The sequence below is a fragment of the Chenopodium album genome, chromosome 14, assembly GCF_948465745.1.
Source record: "Chenopodium album chromosome 14, dcCheAlbu1.1, whole genome shotgun sequence".
Lineage (NCBI taxonomy): Eukaryota > Viridiplantae > Streptophyta > Magnoliopsida > Caryophyllales > Amaranthaceae > Chenopodium > Chenopodium album.
The window spans coordinates 49,984,573-49,993,972 of NC_137847.1; the positions used below are offsets into that span (position 1 = coordinate 49,984,573).

A 9,400-nucleotide genomic window follows, 5' to 3' on the forward strand; every position below is an offset into this window, starting at 1 on the left:
TTTTTGTTGGGTTTTTAGGTTCAAAGACGACCATTTGAGGCATTTGGATGATAAACCGAGGTTAGAAGCCGAAACAATGGAGCAAAACCGAATAAAAGTGAAGGTAAAGGCCTTAGAGAGTCTGCACGGACGTGCAAAAGTGATCCAGCACGACCAGAAGCTACTGCCTACTGCTTTCAAGGCCTGCACGTCCGTGCCATATTTGGCACGTCCGTGCAGGATGCCCTGACTAAAACAGTACCTTCTACCTCCCAAGTGCACGCCCGTGCCAACCTCAGCACGGTCGTGCAGGTATAGTTGCACGTCCGTGCCAACCTCAGCACGTCCGTGCTGACCTGTAGCCATGCCCGACTCTTGTTTTCTCCGTCCTTTTTATTTGTGGGTCTTTATAAATAACCAAGGGAGCTCATTTGTACGGCAGCCAAGTTTTTAGTGCTTCCTCTTGGTTTGCAATTGTAGAAACACAAATATTCTCAATCATTAGTTAGATTATAATTATTAGCTTGGAAATTTCATTCTCAATCATTGTAGAAGACAAGTTCCACCATTGATATTCAAGTTAAAGCTTCTAGTAACATTTTCTCACTCTTCTCTTCCATTTTAATTGCTTTGATTGTTAATTATCTTGCTTAATTCTTGTATGCTTAGATTGTTATTTAGCTTAATCTTTAGTTAATTCTTGTTCATGAGTTACTTGAAATCCTTAATTGCTTTAATCTCCATGGATTGTGAGTAGTCTAATTTTCTAGGGTTTGGGTAAAACCCTCAATGTTGTCACTAATTACTTGTTGCATGTGTTAATTTGGTAATTGTTAGGTGTTAATTAGTTGAGCTTAAGTGGTTTAATTGCTTAGTTCTTGTATATGGCCATTGCTAGAACTATTATCTAAGCTTTCTCAATGAAGGATCGAGAGATGAACTTGAGTTAGCTCCCTTATGCTTAATTGACTTGAAATGCCATGAGAATAGGAATTTCCAGTCAAGGGAATGTTTTTGTCATCGTGATTATGCTTTAATACTTGTTCTATGCTTTGTAACCACGAGAGTAGGTTGTATTCATAATTCGAGTAATCCCTCTAGCTTGAGAGAGTAGTTGGGTGCTTTAGATGACTTCCCCTATATTATCCCCTCAAATTACCGTTGTTTTCTACTTGCTAATTGTGATTTGTGACGAAATTGAGTGGTATATCCCAAGCCCTAGAACTTTCTAAATATTGTTAATCTCCCCCTAACTTTAGTTGACTTGAACTAGCACTTGTTACATAAAACCAAACCAATCTCGACTTCATTTAGCTTATTTATGCGGTAGTATCTCGGTGGTTGATTCAACGCCTCTCTTGGGTTCGACCCTTTCTTACCCTTGCTATTAGCTAGTGAGACCAAGATAGGACTTTATCTTTGGTAGGCTCAACGACGACCTATCAAATTTTGGCGCCGTTGCCGGGGAGGCAAAGTCACATTGAATGTATTATTGTTGAATGAGTCTAAGTGTGTATATTTGTATCATAATTTCTCTTATTTATTTTTATATATTTGTGTTTTCAACTTATGATAGTCATTGCTAACGTTTTTCTTAGCTTTGTTTGACCTTGCATGACACGGAAGAGTAAGCAATCACCGCTTATTCCTGTTGATCCAGAGTTAAATAGGACTTTGAGAAACGTGAGGAGGCTTTTGCAAGGCACACCCGAGTTCTCTATTGTATATTCGGATTCCGATCCGGAGGAAATCTTTGCAACCAACGAAGAAGATAACATGGGTGATAACAATCCTCCTCCACCATTGTTACGAGATTATGACCACCCTAATGCCTTCACACTTCGGAGTGGCATACGTCTCCCTACTACGAATGCAAATAATTTTGAGCTTTCACCTCAACTCATCCGTATGATACAAAGTGATCAATTTGGTGGGAGTTCTCATGAGTGTCCTTTTGCTCATTTGGACAACTTTCTCGAATTGTGCACAACCATCAAGCAAAACAATATCACGGAAGAGTTCATCCGTATGCACATATTTCAATTCTCCCTCCGTGACAAAGCAAAACATTGGTTGAGAACGGTAGAAGAGGGATCATTGACCACATGAGATGAAGTCACTAGAGCTTTCCTTGGAAAGTATTGTCCACCCGAAAAGACCGCCGAACTAAGAAGGAAAATCACCAATTTCAACCAAGAGATTGATGAAACCTTAAGTGAAGCTTGGGAGCGTTTCAAGGACTACACTAGAAAATTCCCACACCATGGTTTCACATCATGGATCATTGTTCAAAGCTTTTATGATGGTCTCACTCCTACTTAAAGGGCCAACCTTGATAACGAGGCCGGTGGTAGCCTTAAAAAGCTATCGGTAGATGATGCATACAAGATGATTGAAGAAGTGGCAAAGCACTATGCATATGGAAGTGATAGACGGCAACCTCAAGCAAAGAAGGACGGAATCCACGACCTTAGTGCAATAGACCTTATTGCATCAAAGTTCGACATGCTAGCTCACAAGCTAGATCAAGCCACCCTTACATCTCCAAGCTCTTCTTCACAACAAGTCATGTCTTGTGAAACTTGTGGAGGAAATGATCACTTGTCCTCCTATTGCAACTCAACTAACCAAGAACAAGCTGCGGCTATTGGGCAAAGAAACGATCAATACTCTCAACCCTACAATCAAGGTTGGAAACCCCAACAAAACACGGGTTGGAAACAACAAAATCAAGGCCCCCCTCAAAACCAATACAACCAATCTCATCCACAAAACCAACAAGCTCCTTACCGTCATCCTAACCAAAGGGACCAAAACCAACAAAGGCAACAATATAACCAACCCGCTCCTCCACCTCCTCAAAAATCTAGCCTTGAAGCCGCACTTGAGACCTTCATTACACAACAAGAAAAAAGCAATGCGGATATGCAAGCGAACATCTAACAACTTCAAGCACACAACAAGATAATTGAGAATCAATTGGCTCAAATTGCGCAACAAGTTGGAAGTTCATCTTCCAATCCTAGTGGTCACTTCCCAAGCACAACGGTTGTGAACCCAAAAGAGCAAGCTAAGGCCATTACTTTGAGATCGGGGAGAGGTTATGAAGGGCCGATTATGAGTGAAGAGGAGCCACAAAAGAGAGATGAGGGAGTTGTGGTGAGAAATGAGGATGAGTTTGAAAATGAGATAGTTGATGTTGAGAGAAAGGAGCCACAAAGTAAGAATGAGGGAGATGAGGTAAAGGTAGAAAAGCCCCCTATGAAAGTATACAAGCCTCCCATTCCATTCCCTCATAGGATTGTTGAAAAGAAATTGAATGAAAAGTTTTCAAACTTTCTTGAAGTCATGAGAGAACTTCAAGTGAATATCCCCTTTCTTCATGCTATGTCACAAATGCCTACATATGCAAAATTTTTGAAGGATCTTTTATCCAACAAGAGTAGGCTTGAAGAGAGTGCAACCATCTCCCTTCCTAAGGAGGTGAGTGAAATCATTCAAAACAAGCTCCCTCAAAAGCTTGGTGACCCCGGTAGCTATGCAATACCGGTGAAGATTGGAGATTTAGAGGCTATGGATGCTTTATGTGATCTTGGGGCAAGTGTGAGTTTGATGCCCTATTCTATTGCTAAGAGTTTAAAAGTGGGAGACTTGAAGCCAACAAGAATGTCCTTACAATTGGCCGACCGCACGGTTAGGCTACCTTTGGGAATTCTTGAAGATGTACCGGTTCAAGTTGGAAGAGTATTTGTGCCATGTGATTTTGTGGTAATGGAAATGGAAGAAGATACTACGGTGCCCCTAATCTTGGGAAGACCGTTTTTGAACACCGCGGGTGTTGTGATTGATATGAAGCAAGGAAGATTGACCTTGAATGTGGGAGATGAGAAAATATCATTTTTATTCCCACAAACATTGAAAAAGCCATTGTATGATGAAGTTCATAGAGTTGATACATTGGAAAGGGACTTAGAGAAGTTCCAAGAAAATTTGTTTGAAGGAGATCCTTTACAAGCTATCCTAACAGGAGGCTTAGTTGAGGAAGGTGAAGAAACGAGGGGGTATGATCTTTTACTTAAATATGCTTTTCTTGATGATAGTGAGAATTATCCCGTTATTGTCAATGCTAAACTTGATGATACCTCTCTTGGGAAACTCCTAGTTGTTTTAAGGGAGTATAGAGGTGTCATTGGGTACAAAATTGATGACATCAAGGGGATAAGTCCTACTATATGCATGCATAAGATTTTACTTGATGATGATCATGCTTCCTCGATTGAGCACCAAAGAAGGCTCAATCCAAACATGAAGGAAGTTGTGAAAAAAGAAGTTTTAAAACTTCTTGAAGCGGGCATAATCTACCCTATCTCCGATAGTAAGTGGGTTAGCCCGGTTCAAGTTGTGCCTAAAAAAGGAGGCATGACCATCATCAAGAATGATAAGGGTGAGACCATTTCTACGAGGTCGGTCACCGGGTGGAGGATGTGTATTGATTATCGAAAATTGAAGAAGTCCACCCGGAAAGACCACTTCCCACTCCCCTTCATCGATCAAATATTGGAAAGACTAGCATCACATAGTCACTATTGTTTCTTGGACGGATATTCGGGATTCTTCCAAATCCCAATCCAACCCGAGGATCAAGAGAAGACTACATTCACATGCCATTTTGGCACCTTTGCTTATCGAAGGATGCCATTTGGACTTTGTAATGCACCTTCCACATTTCAAAGGTGTATGATGTCTATTTTTTCCGACATGCTTGAATCATCAATTGAAGTATTAATGGATGACTTTTCTGTTTTTGGTTCATCTTTTGACATTAGCCTTTCAAATTTGATTAAAGTATTGAAAAGATGTCAAGAGGTGAACTTGGTTTTGAATTGGGAAAAATGTCATTTCATGGTAGAAGAAGGAATTGTTCTTGGTCATGTAATTTCTAGTAGGGGCATTGAAGTAGATCGTGCCAAAATTGAGGTCATTGAGCGCCTCCCACCCCCTGCAAATGTGAAGGGGATAAGGAGCTTTCTTGGACACGCGGGTTTTTACCGCCGGTTCATAAAGGATTTTTCAAAAATCGCAAAACCGCTCACTCAATTGTTGGTAAAGGATGCCCCTTTTGTGTTTACTAATGATTGTTTGCTAGCATTTGATAGGTTGAAGGAGGCATTGATTTTGGCTCCTATCATTCAACCCCCTAATTGGGAGCTTCCTTTTGAGCTTATGTGTGATGCTTCAGATTTTGCCATTGGGTCCGTTCTTGGACAAAGGAAGGATAAGAAGCTCCATGCTATCTACTACACTAGCAAAACTTTGGATGATGCACAAAGGAATTACACAACCACAGAAAAGGAGTTTCTAGCCATTGTTCATGCAATTGAGAAGTTTAGGTCATACTTGTTGGGATCTAAAGTCATAGTCTTCACCGACCATGCAGCCTTGAAGTACCTCTTGTCCAAGAAGGAACCAAAGCCAAGATTGATACGGTGGGTCTTGCTCTTACAAGACTATGACATTGAGATTAGGGACAAGAAGGGTGCCGAAAATGTGGTGGCCGATCATCTTTCACGGTTGCCTATCCTTGTAGGTGATCTTGTTAACTTGCCAATCGACGATTCATTCCCGAATGATCAACTATTTGCTATTCTCCAAGCACCAGCACCATGGTTTGCGGACATTGCAAACTATTTGTCTTGCTCTATTCTCCCTCCCGACCTCTCCTATCAACAAAAAAGGAAGTTTCTTCATGATGTTCGCCAATACTTTTGAGATGACCCCTTGCTCTTCAAACAAGGTGTTGATGGCCTTTTTAGAAGGTGTATCCCGGATAATGAAATTGAAGATGTTATCGCAATGTGTCACTCCTCACCTTGTGGAGGACATATGAGTGCCAACAAGACCTTAGAGAAAATATTGCAATGCGGTTTCTTTTGGCCAACAATGTTCAAAGATGTGTGGGGTGTGGTGAAAGCTTGTGACCGGTGTCAAAGAACCGGTAATATTTCAAAAAGAAATGAAATGCCTTTGAACAACATCCTTGAACTTGAAATTTTTGATGTATGGGGCATCGATTTTATGGGGCCTTTCCCGAGCTCTTTTGGGAACAAGTTCATTCTAGTGGCCGTCGATTACGTATCAAAGTGGGTGGAAGCGGTTGCATCTCCTACTAATGATGCTAAGGTTGTGGTCAAGCTCTTCAAAAGAGTAATTTTTCCAAGGTTTGGAGTGCCCCGGGTTGTGATTAGTGATGGAGGTTCACACTTTGCAAAGCGATCCTTTCAAGCTCTCCTTGAGAAATATGGTGTGAGGCACAAGGTGTCATTAGCTTACCACCCCCAAACAAGTGGTCAAGCTGAAATTTCAAACCGGGAGGTAAAAAGGATCCTTGAGAAAACGGTGAATAGGTCTAGAAAAGATTGGTCTACAAAGCTTGATGATACTCTATGGGCCTATCGCACCGCGTTCAAAACTCCTATTGGCACCACACCATACAAGCTTGTTTATGCGAAGTCATGCCACTTGCCGGTAGAACTTGAGCATCGGGCTCATTGGGCTATCAAAACATTGAATTTCGACCTTCAAAGCGCCGGTGAGAAGAGGTTGCTTGACCTCCACGCCTTGGAAGAATTAAGAATGGATGCATATGAGAGTGCAAGGATTTACAAAGAAAAGACCAAGGCTTGGCATGACAAGCATATTAGCAAAAGGGAGTTTAAGGAAGGTGATAAGGTCCTACTTTTCAATTCCCGGTTGAAGTTGTTTCCGGGTAAGCTTAAGTCAAGATGGAGTGGACCTTTCACCGTTAAGAAGGTGTTTCCATATGGAGCGATAGAAATCTCAAATGACAATGGTGAACCGTTCAAAGTGAATGGCCAAAGGCTTAAGGCATACTTTGACGGTTTTGTGCATGAGGAAGCCAAGTTTGTTCACCTTAATGAGTTTGATGTTCCCTACTCTCATTGATCTCGCAATGTCGTCAAGCTAGTGACGTTAAAAGAGCGCTTCCGGGAGGCAACCTGAGTTTCTCAACTCTCTCTCTCTCTCTCACAAACTATTATTTAATTTCCATCACTCTTACTATTACTAACTTTTCTCTCAATGTCTTTTGTAGGTGTTGATGAAAAGAAAAGTAAGAAAAGGTTTTTGTGGAAGTGAAGTAGTAGATAATAATAATAATAATAATAATGGTAATGATAATAATCTTATTATTATTATGCCTTACTATTACTATTATTCAAAAAAAAAAAAAAAAAAAAAAGGGGAAGGATCGTGCAGCATCAGGTCTGCACGGACGTGCAGAGCATCGCACGCCCGTGCAGAGGCAGTCAGAAGCAATCAGAAATTTTGATATAAATTTCTCCATATTGGCACGGACGTGCCAAATTAAGCACGTCCGTGCAAGGTGGCTAAGCACGTTCGTGCTAAGTACTGCACGTCCGTGCTAAACAAGTCAATATGTTATCTAAGTTTCTGTCTGAGGCTGCACGTCCGTGCCAAATTACGCACGTCCGTGCAACGAAGCACGTCCGTGCCTCATATTGCACGTCAGTGCCGAATAAGTCAGTACCCTACCCACGTTTCTGTCTGAGGCTGCACGTCCGTGCCGCCCCGAAAATGGCTAGCAGCAGCACGGTTATAACGGAAAAAAAAAATTCACTCATTCTTATTTCTCTATCTCACAATCCTCACTCCTCCTCTCTCTAAAACTCTTACTTCCTCCTTCAAAACCTACTCAATTCTCCATTCTCACCCAAATCCTCACCCAAATTCAACAATTTTCTCCAAAATCCTCATATTGCACGTCCGTGCCGAATAAGTCAGTACCCTACCCACGTTTCTGTCTGAGGCTGCACGTCCGTGCCAATTGTTGCACGTCCGTGTCGCCCCGAAAATGGCTGGCAGCAGCACGGTTATAACGAAAAAAAATAAAAATTCACTCATTCTTATTTCTCTATCTCACAATCCTCACTCCTCCTCTCTCTAAAACTCTTACTTCCTCCTTCAAAACCCACTCAATTCTCCGTTCTCACCCAAATCCTCACCCAAATTCAACAATTTTCTCCAAAATCTTCACTCCATTTCAACATTTTCACAATCTACTACTCCTTTTCCCACATTCAAACCCAAAAATCACCCAAAATACTCAAACCCTTACCTTGAAAAATCAATTTGGGGGTTTTCTTTGGAGTTAAAGTTCAAGACAATTGGTTTAAGGAGTAAGTTTAAGTAAGCAAAAGGAAGGTTAGAAAGGTTCATTTGCGGGTTTTACACCCACGATAAGCTCGGTATAATCGTTCCTCCATTTCACTAATTTCATGTTTAATTCCTTGAATTTTTGCATGAAATTGCTTGAGAAAGTTTGTTTGAATTGGTTGTGAGTGATTGATAGTTGATAATTGAAAAGCATTATTGAGTTTGAATGGATTTTGGTGTGTTTTGAGAATTGGATTTTTTGTAAGTGAGGTTGAAAAATTGATTTTCATGAAGGAAGAACATGCTTATTTAGGTGGATTGTTGTGTTGGTTTGTTTAATAATATTGCATGAAATCGATGTAGAATTGTTGTAGATACATTATTGAAGTGGTCTTTGTTGCTTGGTGATTTGCTTGTTTTAGGTGGGAGACTTAGAACTTGACTTGATTGTGTTGTGTTCATTGGCCTTGTTTGAGCTTTGGTTGGTCGACTTGTGGACTTAGTCTCTTTGTGTGGTTGCGAGTTGATTATTTTGTCTTGGTTTGTTTGATTGCATTGCATTAAGACCGACCATGTCTAGAAGAAATCGACCTAGAAACACGGATGCTAGGTACCGCAACCCCTTTCCTCCTCCTCCCGTTGATCCACCACAAGTGGACACTATGGGAATCGTGTTCAATGACCCAACATTTTTGAACAACTATATAAGAATAAGTAGGAGGAGAGTTCGACCTACAAAGTTCTATGACGAGAGTAGGGGTGTTAACGAGCTGATCCTTCTCGTGAATTGTTCGATGCTCGGCTCGGTCAAAGCTCGGCTCGAGCGGGCTCGACTCGAGTTCGAGTTCGGCTCGACATCTTAACAAGCCAAGCCTGAGCCACCCATGGCTCGGCTCGAAAGCTCGTGAACAAGCTCGAATATTTTTTTAATATTAACATTTTATTGTATATATTAAAAAAACAAAAAAAATTAAAAAAATAAAAAAATAAAATAAAATTAAAAAAAAAACAATTTAGACTTTTTTTGCATACGTATTTCCCAATTCTTATATTGGGCATTTGGGCCTCATTTTCATTTATAGATTTACCCTCCATTATACACATCTCAATATACTACCTTCAAGTTTCAACCCTAGCCGTTATTGCCTGATTGCCTCCCTTAGTTCTTCACTCCACTGTTTGCCTCACTCCTCCGATCCAATTAAGCAATCCTCTGACGGGTGAGTAG

General features: G+C 40.9%; 1 non-coding gene across 1 annotated transcript; it reads right to left on the reverse strand.

Moving 5' to 3' along the window:
- Window positions 1-2,142: 2,142 nt before the first annotated feature.
- Window positions 2,143-2,249, reverse strand: LOC145580542 (small nucleolar RNA R71). The gene has a single exon (XR_014099561.1). It is a non-coding gene; the product is annotated as a small nucleolar RNA R71 (small nucleolar RNA).
- Window positions 2,250-9,400: the final 7,151 nt, after the last annotated feature.